The sequence below is a fragment of the Callithrix jacchus genome, chromosome 6 (genome assembly GCF_049354715.1).
Source record: "Callithrix jacchus isolate 240 chromosome 6, calJac240_pri, whole genome shotgun sequence".
Classification (NCBI taxonomy): domain Eukaryota; kingdom Metazoa; phylum Chordata; class Mammalia; order Primates; family Cebidae; genus Callithrix; species Callithrix jacchus.
Window position 1 is genome coordinate 35,853,024 of NC_133507.1, and position 12,796 is coordinate 35,865,819.

Genomic DNA, 12,796 nt, shown 5'->3' on the forward strand with positions numbered 1-12,796 from the left:
TTGGTAAAAACAGTGGCTGGTGAGACAGGAAGAGAAGGAGACCAGTGAGTTCCCCATGCCCGCCCTGTGCCAGATCACGCACTGGACTTTAAGCTTTTCCCTGTGGCTGCTGCATCCTCATCACCATCCACGGTGGGTGTGACAACCATGGGACAGAAATGCAGCAGAAGCAAACAGCCTCAAGTCACACAGGCAGAGCAAGGTATGGACCCAAATCCGCCTGCTCCCCATGCTGGGCTGCACGCTCAGACACCTGGTGACCTGAGCACAGAGTCCTTGGAACCTAGGACAGCCCTCTGCAATGGCAGTGTCCTTGGGGACAGGGAGGCTTGGCCCCTTCTCACCTCAGCACAGGGCTGCCTGGACCACTTGGCTTCCTGTCCAGAACAGCCGAAGCTCAGAATGCTGCAAAGGTTCATTTGATTTTTTTTAATTCCTGCTAATTCCAATGGCAAACATTTGATAATTATCCTCAACAAAAGTTTAAAAGATCCAGTTAACCAATCATTGCACAATTTATTTCACCAAGAAATAGAAGAACAAAGGGAAGTTTGCCATGGGGAACTTCATAAACATACTTTCTAAATATATAGGATTTTTAATACATCTTAGATCTTAATGTATCCCACTTGTCCTGAGAATCTTAATCTCTCACTGGCTATCTTTCTTTTAAAAATAGCCCAAATACAAATAAAAACTAATCAACCTATCTGTGCTCACAGTGTCTTAAATACAGAATGCACATGTGACATTTATAAAAGGAGCAAATAAAATGATATGAACAATATTTTTCTTAGTAACTATACCGTGTTGGCTGTTCTGCCGTTTTTGTAGCTGTTGACAATTGGCCTTTTCTGATTTGTTTTGAAAATATTTCTCTGTTTATAAAATAATCATCATCATAGATAATATGGATAACATATAGTTTTATTATCTGCAAATGTGCAGGACAAAAATCCAATCTAACCCCTTGCCCCACACAACCTGCCGCCCTTATTCTGGCAAAGCGATGATCCACATTTTCTATACAACAGCAATCAGCCCGTAGCCACACACCACACCTGACCATGGCAGCTCTGCAGTTTACCCATTTCTCATAGAGGAGCTGGGGGCTTGAGTGCTCAGGACCACAAATGTGCTGGGATGTTCCTTGCCTCCAAAGTGACTCAGAACAGCCCTGGCCCCCAGAGAACACAGGACAAGGCAGTGTCGAGGCGACCCTGGATGCCTGCCAGTGCAGGCCCTCCCTTCGCTCCTTCATCCACTCCCTCACACTGGTCAGCTCACCGGTGCCGGTCAACCAACCCGGCCTGCTGGCATAGGCAGTACTCCCATTTTGCAGATGACTAGGGTGAGGCTTAGAGGACATTCTGTGACTGTCTCTTTGGCATCCTCCTCACCATTCCTTGAGGATGACCATGTGCTGGGCACAAAGTGGGAGTCTAGGAAGGCCCTTTGGGCAGCATCACTGCCACTACTGTATAGAGATGGGCAGGCTGCTGGTGTGAAAGTGATGTATCCGGGCTTACCCTAGAAATGATCGAATGAGAATGCTGGAACCCGGCTGCTTTACCGCAAACTCACTCTTCCCCTCCTACTGTCTTGCCAGGACCCAGGGCTGCAGGGCTCCTCAGCACCTCACCTGCAGAAGCCCTGTCCCACGGACATGGAAAACGATGCTCTCCCCAGCCTTCTAGCCATGTGTGACCCCAGTCTCTGTGCAGCTGATATGGCTTTCAGGCATAAAACTGCAGAGGAGGCAATCAAGGACCAGCCCAGGTCTAGTGGCCAAGGGATGGGAATTCCAAAGCTGTGTCTGCTGCGGGCCAGCTGGGACCCTGGGGAGTCGCTTCCCTTCTCTGGGCCGGGACTTCCCGATCCACAGAATGAATGATCTCTGCAGGCCCTTCTAGACTTTTCACTGTCTCCGAGTGGGCTCCTTCAGAAGAAGGCCTCCGGCGAGGATTCAAGTGGAAATAGTTGAGTCACGACAGTGGCTGAAATTGCCCTTGGTGGGAGTTTTTAGACCACAACAATCAGCGAACACTACAAGTCAGGTTCCTCCCCCCAGAGAGCCAGCTGATAACCATTTACCAGCTCATGTAGCCTTAATTCCGTAGGAAAACTCTGAGGAACACGCAGAACACACACCTCAGAGTTATGCCTGCCCAGGGAGGGAGCTGGCGAATTTCATACAAACTCCCGAGTGTCCTTGGTTGATGACAGCTTTGGGGAATGTTAATTCCTGGTATTCTTGTGGCTCCCACACAGAGGACAGAACAGCGAGTGTGGCTCCAGGGCAAGTCCTCAGGTACTGGGAACAAAAGCCCCACTGAGCACATGGGGTGGCCAAGGTCTGAGGGCTGTGGGCATGATGTGGGCACTCTGCTGCCCTCTTGGAAGGCTTCATGGAACCAGAAGTCAGGAGTGCAGAGGCCCAGGGGGCGGGGTGAGAGGATAAGGGGTCGGTGGGGTAGTCCTGGGCACAGCCTAGAGCAGTGGGGTGGCTTTGCTAATCACCTGCTCTCCCAGGCAGAGCAGCACACCAACAAATTAGCAGAGAGGGCCAGCAAAAATTTTTTAAATCAGTTAAACCCTTAATTTCAGACAGCTTTCATCTCTATTTGGCCCATGAAAATGATGAAGAATTTGACGGTTTTGCTGCTTTTCTTGATGTATATCACATGCGCTGTAGAGGCGGTTGTTTTTTCATCTTCCGCAAATGACATCACACGTGAGCGTGCCCCCAACCCCGCACCCAGGGTCTGGGACTAACTGCGGGGAAGGGAGAATGCAACCAGGGCAGAGGAGGAGCCACCAGTGACACTGCATGGGGCTGGGGGTGTGGGGGCGTGAAAACAGGTGGAGTGACTGAGCCATGCCTGCGCTGAGTCAGAAGTGAGCACAGGCTGGGAAGAGGCACGGGCGATTAGTCGAGGCATCCAGCGAGGACATCGGGCAGGCCGAGGAATCTTCTCCCAGGATGAGCCTCAGAGCTCAGAGCCGGGGCCTGGCTGGGCGTGGCAGGGACGCTCCTGATTCAGAGGTGGAGACGAGCAGGCAGGAAAGCTGGCGTAGAGTGAGTAGAGTGACGTGCAGAGGTCGAATGAGCACACGCACTCAGGGAGCTGCTCTCGCCTAAGGGACGCTGCTCCACTGCCTCCTGTGCGCATGTGTGCGTGGCTTTCCTGGCTGGGAAGCGGGGCAGCCTAGGGGCTCCGTGTGGAACCTGCTCCCAGGGAAGGCTTTTCACAGCAGACGAGAGAAGGTGGTGGCGTGAGTCAACTCTCTGCTTCAGAGTCACTAATCCAAGCACCAAACAAGTCACCGAGTCAGGCTGGAGGCTGCAAGTCGAAGCCGTGAGGTCCTGCCCTGGGAAGGCGAGTCTGGGGCTGTGAAACCACTTGTGAAGTAAAGCACAGAGGGTCGGGCGCTCCCAGCGTCCTGTGTTCTTCCGTAAGTGTTCTTACAGAGGTAAGACAAGAGAGGCTCTCGGCGCACGGAGGGGAGCGGCCCCTCTGCTGAAGACTCAGGGGACCTGAATGACAGGGGCAGCGTCCAGGCAGGGAAAGCTGTGCAAGGGCCCTGAGGTCAGTCAGGCGGCTGAAGGAAACCAAGGTGCACTGCCTGGAGCAGGAGAACAAGAGGAAGGGTGTCAGGGGCAGGTCAGAGAAGCAGCTGCGCAGGAGGGAAGTCACAGGAAGACGAGCAGGGAAGGCTGAGCTGCAAGGGCAGCTCCAGGAGCTGAGCTCGTCCAGGAGCAAGTGGGGGGCAGACAAGCCATGTGGCAGCCTGCTGCAGACTCCCAGAGACGCCTGCACCTAGGGTAGAGACACCACCCTAGGTGAAGAGGGGTCTGACCAGCACGAGACAGGGTCCTCATATGGTGCCTGCTCACCATGTGTACCACCTCACCTGCTCTTCCCCCACAACAGAGAGCAGATGGGACCCCAGGGTTAGGGCAGAGGAGGCAGGGAGCAGAGTCTCAGAGCTGGTGTCACTGAAGACCTCCTCTCCTTCAGCCCCACCCTAGCTCAGCTGCAAAAGTAGGCATGACCCAACCACAAGACAAGTTCAGGGCACCCCCAGAGCTGTGAGAACATTTCCTGTAGAGACCCCAGGAGGCAGCAGAGAAGGCCCGAGTCAGCCTTCTCAGTGCCCCGTGCCTAGAGGAGCAACAGCATGGCCAGGCACATTCGTGTGGCCTCGGGGTCCATGCAGAGAGGACACAGAGTATGTGTCAACTATCAGGGGACCACAGACCAAGGCAGGACCTGGGTGCCCCATCAGACACCAGTGGGATAGACAGCAATCACCAGGACCCAGCCTGGGCCAGACACACTTAGCAAGGGAGGCCCCCTGGCTCTCTCCCGCCAGCTCTGAAGCCCTGCCTCGGTTTCCCAGAGCTGCGGTTTTCCAGAGCCTGGATTGAGCCAAGGGAGGAAAGTTTGGTGGTTGGGGTGGAAGGCAGTAAACTTAAACTGAAAACACTTGGGTTAAAGGAGATTGACATCATTACATTTCTTTTCTTTTTCTTTTTTGAGGCAGGGTATCACTCTGTCACCCATGCCAGAGTGCAGTGGCATGATCACGGCTCCCAGAGGCCTTGCACTCCTGGGCTCAAATAATCCTCCTGCCTCAGCCTCCTGAGTAGCTGAGACTACAAAGGGTAGACACCATGCCTGTCTAATGTTTTGATTTTTTGTAAAGACAGGGTCTTGCTATGTTACCTAGGCTGGTCTTGAACTTCTGGGCTCAAGGGATCCTCCTACCTCAGCCTCCCAAAATGCTGGGATTACAGATGTGAGCCACCGTGCCCAGCCACATTTCAAATTTCAGAACACTGAGGACAAACAGAAAATCCTACAAGCTTTCAAGAGAGACATAAAAATAAGTTGACCTGGGTTAGATGTAATAATACAGGAACTGCAATGCCAGAGAGTCTTGTTAGTAATTCTAAAATATGTTTGAAAAAAACCTCTATATATACATATGGCAATACCTTCAAAATTCTAAAGAAAAATTATTTGGATCAGAGAATTCTATACCAGCTCTATCAGTTTGTTAGGGTGGCTGTAACAAAGTTACAGACTGGCTTAAACAGAAATGTATTTTCTCACGATCCTGGAGGATGGACATCTGAGATTGAGGTGTTGGCAGGTTTGGCTTCTCCTGAAGCCTCTCTCCTTGGCTTGTAGAGGGCCACCTTCTCCCTGTGACCCCTGAGGTCATCCCTCTGTATGGCCTGTGTCCTAATCTTCTCTTCTTATAAGGACACCAGTTAGACAGGATTAGGGCCCACCATAACGGCCTCATCTTAACCTAATTGCCTCTTCAATGGCCCTACCTCTAAATACAGTCACATTCAGAGGTACAGAGGTTAGGACTTCAACATGCAAGTCTGGGAGGCAGGGAGACACAGTTCAGCTTATACCACCAGCCAAACAAGTCTGACATTTTCAGACATGCAGGGCTTCGGATTGCCCTCCCATGTACCATTCCTTCCAGCCCTTCAGGAAATGAGCTTCTCCAAATCAAGGGCATGACATCATCAAGGTTGGCATCATCTTGCCAGGGCTGCAAGAAACAGTGGAGAACTGAGGACAGTCTCCAGGCCAGCAATGAAAGGAGACTCCACGATGGTCGAGCAGCAGGGCCAGAATGGCCAGGGCAGCCGGGAGGTCAGGGGCTCCCAGGAAGACTTGGCAGGAAAATGAAATTAATGGAACAGCTAAAGTACTGGAACACCAGGAGAGGAAATTTACATCAACAGGAAGGGGCACTGGCAATAGGAGAGGAGTTTGGGGATCAATTAAGGACAAGGACAAAAAAGATAATTGTAAAATACAGATGATTATTCACTCCGGATAAAACAAAAACGTTATGCAAGAAAGAAAATGAAGTAAATGAAAAATATAAAGCAATCATCAACTTCAGGTAAAACAAAAAAAGTTATGCAGGAATGGGCTTGGCTGTGAAAGGCCCTAACATAGTCACAATATAAACACTGAGTGTTAATCTTGTCAAGGATGATGGGACCACCCTCAACTCCAAAATAAAAAGCAGAGCTCAAGTTACTGCCCACTCAAGTAAGGGAAAGGGCTGCTGCTCGGGCAGCTTCCCAGAGGTGGCAGAGCTGGGAGTACAGGAATTAGAGGACCACCCAGTCGGGGATGATGCCGTCAGCCATCCCTTGAAGGTTATTGGGTGAAAGAGACTGTGGTTAATTGGCTGACACTCCTGGGTTTAGTTGAGTAGTTCATTCCCTGATTGGCTGAGTTTCAGTGAGGGGCTGACACTGATTGGTTGGCTCAAAACAGGTTTCCTACAGCTAATGAAAGAGTTTTAAACCGGTTCTGCCGCTGCTTGTTGCCATGGCTATGGAACAATGGATCTTTTCCTGGGAGTGTGGGAACGTTAGTATTCTCAAGCCACCCAGAATTAGGATGTAACTGTGTTGCTGATAAAGGGGGATTGGAAGTGTGGGGAATCTGTGTGGCACTGCCTACTTCCCCACCTTCCAAGGAGGGGAGTAAAGGGGTAACACCAGAAACCGGAAAGTCAAAATTAGCCATGGGAGCATTTTACTTAGAGCTACGAACACACCATCCGAAGAACGGCTGGGGCTGGAGTCCTACAGGGAGACAGAGACTGTGAAGTGAGACAGGGGACTGTGGCCTTGCCCAACAAACCTTGTGGGGATTTTCCACACCTTCAACCTCATAGATGCATAATCTTGGTAATTAAAAAAACTTCTGTGTATATATATAGCAATACCTTAACAATCATACTCAGTTAAAAATCTGTTTAACTGAGTATGATTGTTTTGGAAGTTTTCACCTGGAAGGTATTACAATATTTTTGTAAAAAAAAAATAATAATAAGAGTCCCACCCCTAGCACACTGCAGCAGAAAGTTAGATGTCCACACTGGTGCTCAGTCTCTGCTTTAGTGAACTCACGAAGGGCACTCCGTCACTGACCTCCCTCACTCACGGTGGCATCTGAGGAGGTAGAGATGTTTTGGGTGCCTGCCCAAACAAACCTCCCTGGGCCCACACCACATAAACCCTGTGTGGCTCCTTCAGCCAGAAGCTGGAGGGTGAATTTCTCCCCCAGACCAACAGGGAGTCCCTAAATCAAGTTGAACAAAAACCATGCACAAAACTACACAGGGGAAAAGGTGATTGGAGAGGGCATCAATAAAGAACGCTTACAAATCCATATTTTTTAAAAACTCAAAACACACAAACATGCATTTCACAGAAGAAATACACATAAGAAAAGATGTTGTTCCTCATTAGTGATCAGAGAAATGCAAAGTAAGGCCCCAGTGAAATTCCATTTTACACTCATTTGGCTGAAACTGAAGAGTCTAAACAGAAGTGGTGCTAGAGAGAGAGGATGCAGGTGCAGACCACGACCGCGTTGCTGGTGGGAGTGTACACAGGTATGGCCACACTGGAAAATAATTGGCGTTTCGATGTGGACCAGTCACATACCCTAAGGCCCAACAGCGCCACTCCTAGGTGCATATCCAACAGAAACTCTGGCGCATGTGTACCAGTGCGGGTGACAACAATGTTCATGTCAGCATTCACAGAACAAAACTGTTGAAACATCCCAGGCGCCACACAGAAGAGAATGTAGCTCATTCACAGGGCAGAATTCCGCACATCCGTCAGCACAGCTGATGGCACCAAAGGGACAGACGATGGTGTGAGTGATCTGGGAAGCATCTTATTAGGGAAAAAGCTGCATTCCATGAAGGCACACATTGCATTAAAGCCCATTTAGGAGGAGCGTCAAGCTGAGCTTTATACACAACAATAGACCCAGGATTCAAAGAAGTGTGCTAAATAATTCCTTAATCCAGGTGGGTTAAATGACGACTTTTCCCCCAGGGAATCTGGAAGAACTTCCTGCACAAATGCTCCGAGCCCCCAGCAGAGGAGCTCCTCTCCCTGGAGGCTGCCCTGCTGCATTCTGGTCTATTAGAAGCCATTAAATCCGGACACTCACACCCTCCCTTCTCCCCCTGTAGCACTCCAGGGTCAGGGGGCACCAAGGGCCTGACCATGGGCCTAATTGACACCGTCCCTGGAGCCCTCACCCTGATCTCATCAGGAAGATCAAAAGTGGGGATCAGTGGGATGGAGCCACTGATAGTGGCTGTAGCTATCGTGGTGGCCAGGCGGTGTGGACAATGGCGTGGAACTGCCAGGGCCAGACCATGCTAGGCTGATGGCACTTCAGAGCTAAGCCTGGGACAGGTGGGCTGAGATGCTTGTCACTCACATGGCCCTCCGAGGGCCCAACCCCAGAGGGCTTCACTGCATCACCGGGGCCTGGATCTGATGTCTCCCCAGGCTCCCCAGGGACAGGCCATTGTGATCTTCAGATGTCAGCCAAGATGGGCTCAGAACTATTTGGGGCCTCCTTTGAGATTCCCCATTCTTACGAGCACCCTATCATCAGCAAGAGAGAATCTCCTCACTACTAATGGAATGTGATTTTCAAAGGGAATTCTGGCCTTCTCTGTCCCATCAATCAGGCTCTGAAGTTAGTAAAAAGAGTCCTTTATCAGATAGGGTTTTAAAGACCTGCAGCCCTACACACATTTAACATACATGGCAGCCTTCTCTGTCGGGCATAGACAGGCTGCCCGTGGCATAAAGGTCCCTTGCACGCAGAGGAGGGTGGTCCCTTCCTGAGGGGCGGGGGAGAGCCAGGGACAGGAGGCTTCTCCCTCCCTTCATGAGGCTGACTCAGGCTGGGCTGCATTCGAGTCCTTAAGGGGAAATGGTCCTGTCACTTGGGGACTGCAGAGCTCCAGCACTGTCACCGGCCTTGAGGTGTCAGGCACAACAGCTCTCAGGAAGGAGGAGGTGGCCGTGCCAGGTGCCTGTGCCTCTTCCAGTCATTTGGTCTCCAGGCATGGAGATGCCCACTTCCTGCCCTGTTTGTCACCATGGTGTTGCTGCTGCTTTTGTAGACAGTGCTATCCTTGGATTGCCTCAGTGCAGCCCACAGGACAGGCGCTTCCCTGTACACCATCCTTGACCCTGCCAGGCCAGCACGCCCCTCCTCAGGTGACAGCTGAGGCTCACAAGGGAAGAACTCGCCTGTCCTCACCTGCAGAAGGACCCATGAGTCTGACTTCAAAGCCCTTCCCAGGAAGCTCGAAATAACACTTTCAAAGTGCCTGCCTTTTCAAAGGGCCTTTCCAGACCACTGGCAATTCAGCATGGCCTGGGTTCAAGTCCGGGCCCCTCCTGGGAGGAGTGTGGTCTCCATAAGGAGGACTCACAGGAAAAGGCCAGGGACCAGGGAAGAAACTGAGGTTGCTGGTGAATCCCGTGGGGTCCCTGGCTGGGGCCAGGCTGTTGAAGTGTGCCTGGCAATTTAATAAAGACTGTGCAGCTCTTCCCTGCCCTGTGTGCCCCAAGATGAAGTGGGCAGTGACTTAGGGCTGCCCTCTTCCACCCAAAGCCCTTCTTCTGTCTAGATTTCAGGTATACCTATCTGATTCCAGCTAGGTGTCAGCTGGGCAGTTCCTTTCAGCCTCCTCTGCTTGGCGTAAAGACACCCTCTTCTCCCATGTCCCAGTGTCTGCACGGGTGGGGTAACTTCTAGAAACTTTCACTAACCCCACATCCTTTCCATAGCCCCTCAAACTTCTCCAGTTTTCTTCTCCAAAATCCCATTTCTCTTCCTCTGGGAAGAGTCAGGTCTTGGGGAGCTGGTTCTGCAACCTGGCCATCTTTGTAAATCTGCTCCAAGGCCCTGGGGATGGAGGCTAATGCGCCCCAGGCTGACCCCCTACCCTCGAGAGTGGGGCACAGCTAGCATCCTCAGTCATCCCAGAGAGTCACTGCCCCCCAACCATGTCCCACTCTGCTCTGGGCTGAGCCTGGGTCCAGATGCCGAGACCTGGTGGCATGCACAGGGCACTCACAAAGCGTGTTAGAACAAGACTCCACTCAGTAAGCAGGAAGGGGACGGCCAGGGCCATGGGACATGCTGGGTAGCAGGTGTGAACTCCAAGTCCTCAACAAGGGGTAGCTTTGGGACAAAGAAGTCTGTGAGGGAGCTGGCCATGTGGATGTCAAGGAACCGGCATTCCCACTGAGGAGCCAGCGTGGACAGAGGCCCTGCCATGGGTGGGTGTCTGAGGAGTGTGACAGGCCTGGGGCCCAGGAGCAGGTAAGCAGCCAGAGTGGAGCAGGAGTGGGGCCTGTGGCTCCTGCCGGGCACTTCAGATCCCTGGGGGGGTGGGGGTCTGTACAGAAGCAGGATGTGGTTGGAGGTGAGAAGCACGGTGCTGTTGTGATGGGGAAGGATTGCTGGGAGGCAAAGAAGGCTGGGGAACCTCCTAGGTGATGCACCAGCCAGCTCGGGACCCCACGGGAAATGCCACCGGCTGGCAGAGACTCCTGTCGTTAGGTTCCAGAGCCTGGCAGCTGGAGAGCAAGGTGTCAGCTGGGCTGGTTCCTTCCAGGCCTCTCTGCTCGGCGTGGCGATGCCATCTTCTCCAGGATCCTCACGTGGCCTTCCCTCTGTGTGTCTGTGTCACCTTGGATCAGGGCCCTGCCCGTGTGGTCTTGTTTACTTTCGTCTCCTCCTTAAAGCCCCAGGTTCAAATACAGTCACATTCTGAGGTCCTGCAGTTAAGACTTTACCATATGAATTTTGGGAGGATCATAGTTTATCCCACTACAGTGACAATGACAGGAATCCTGGGGAGGCATCGTGGGTGCTGGGGCCATCGCAGCCGCAGGGAAGATGGTGAGCAGGGGTCAGATCCCACAGGCAGGCACCGAGGTAGGGTGCAGGGACGGCCTGCCCAGGTGAAGGCAGTAAGGGGTACACGGCCCACAGTGAATTTAACACCACCAATGACACTGATGAAAAGCTAGTGACTCCAAAATACCAGCATGCGCAGACAATAATACATTCATTGTTGAAATACTTCTTCCAAAACTGTTCTCATTTCTACCACTGTTGCTGTGATTGTTGAGTTCTAATAACATGTGTGCGAATCTCAAGCTTGTGCCGCTGTCACTTTTCCTCTCGTCAGTGTGGTGCTCTACAGACACGTTAATTCAGAGAGCTCCCAGCTGCACGAGTGGCCCCACATGGGCATCAGCTCCCACCAAAGTTCATGGGTTTCAGAATCACACCAGCCACCATGGGCAGAATCAGGTCTCCAACCCTTTCAAGTACACAGGACATTTAAAGTAAACATTGACAGCATAACAATTATAAAGACAAGGGAAGGCCGGGCACAGTGGCTCATGACTGTAATCTCAACACTTTGGGAGGCTGAGGTGGGAGTTCAGCCTGGGCAACATAGTGAGACCTCATCTCCACAAAAATAAAAATAGAAATTATCCAGGTATGGTAGCACACACCTGTAGTCGTAGCTACTAGGGAGGCTGAGGTAGGAGGATCACTTGATCCCAGGAGTTTGAGGCTGCAGTGAGCTATAATCGCACTACTTCACTCCAACCTGGACAACAGAGGGAGACCCTGTCTCAAAAAAAATAAAATAAAATAAAAACAAGGAAACAGAACACCAGTTATTTCAACTCTGCCAGTCTGTGGGATGACTTGGGATGTTTATTTGTGTTTAAAATATGTAAAGTGGTAAAATTGTGAACTTCAAGGTATAACATTTTTTGTTTGACAAATATACATATTCATTTATACATGAAATATTGCTGATATTAAATACTTTCTTTAAAAATGAAATTTAGGCTTTTATTACTAATTGATTGTTATAAAACTAAGAATCCAGGAAATACAGTGTTTCACCACTGTATTAGTCTGTCCTCACACTGCTATTAAAAAAAATACCCGAGACTGGGTAATTTATCAAGTAAAGAGGTCTAATTAGCTCACAGTTCTGCAGACTGTACAGGAAGCATGGCAGGGGAGGCCTCAGGAAACACAATCACGGCAGAAGGCAAAGGAGAATCAGGCACATCCTACATGGCTAGAGCAGGAAGAAGAGACAGAAGAGGAAGGTGCCACACACTTTTAAACAACCAGATCTCATGAGAACTCACTACCATGAGAGCAGACTGAGGAAATCCACCCCCATGATTCAAATCACCTCCCTGCAGGCCCAACCTCCAACACTGGGGATTACTATCCAACATGAGATTTGGGTGAGGGTGCAGATCCAAACCATATCAACCAGTGATATCATTTAGCAGTGACCTAAATTGTACCTCTTGTGGTCAGTTCTGTCTTACTGAAATTCACTTTTGGCCAGGCTCAGTGGTTCACGCCTGTAATCCTAGTACTTTGGGAGGCTGAAGCAGGTGGATCACCTAAGATCAGGAGTTTGAGATCAGCCTGACCAACATGATGAAACCTCGTTTCTACTAAAAATACAAAAAAAAAGGAAAATTAGCTGGGTGTGGTGGCACATGCCTGTAATCCCAGCTACTCAGGAGGCTGAGGCAGAAGAATAACTTGAACCCTGAAGGCGGAGGTTGTAGTGAGCCAAGATCTCAACACTGTACTCCAGACTGGGTGACAAGAACAAAACTCTGTCTCAAAAAAAAAATCACTTTTATCATGGCATGATTATACATACAAAGTTCAATTTAAGACACTTTATTTATACTCTGCGTTTGTTTTCTGGACATGGTCGTTAGTTTTATTTCATGACTATGACTGATAATAATTCTGCCATACAGAAAAGGGGTGTCTGGGTGAGTTTAGGCTGTCGTAACAAAGTGCCATAGACTGGGTGGCTTAAACAGCAAGCACTCCCTCCTCGAGCT

General features: G+C 50.6%; 1 long non-coding RNA gene across 1 annotated transcript in view; it reads right to left on the bottom strand.

Annotated features, from left to right (window-relative positions):
* Positions 1–909: 909 nt before the first annotated feature.
* The window catches only part of LOC144576613 (uncharacterized), a 46,180-nt gene continuing 34,293 nt past the window's right edge, over positions 910–12,796 (bottom strand). The window contains exon 4 of the long non-coding RNA XR_013518818.1: positions 910–3,627. This is a non-coding gene — a long non-coding RNA (uncharacterized LOC144576613). The remainder of the gene's footprint in view (positions 3,628–12,796) is intronic.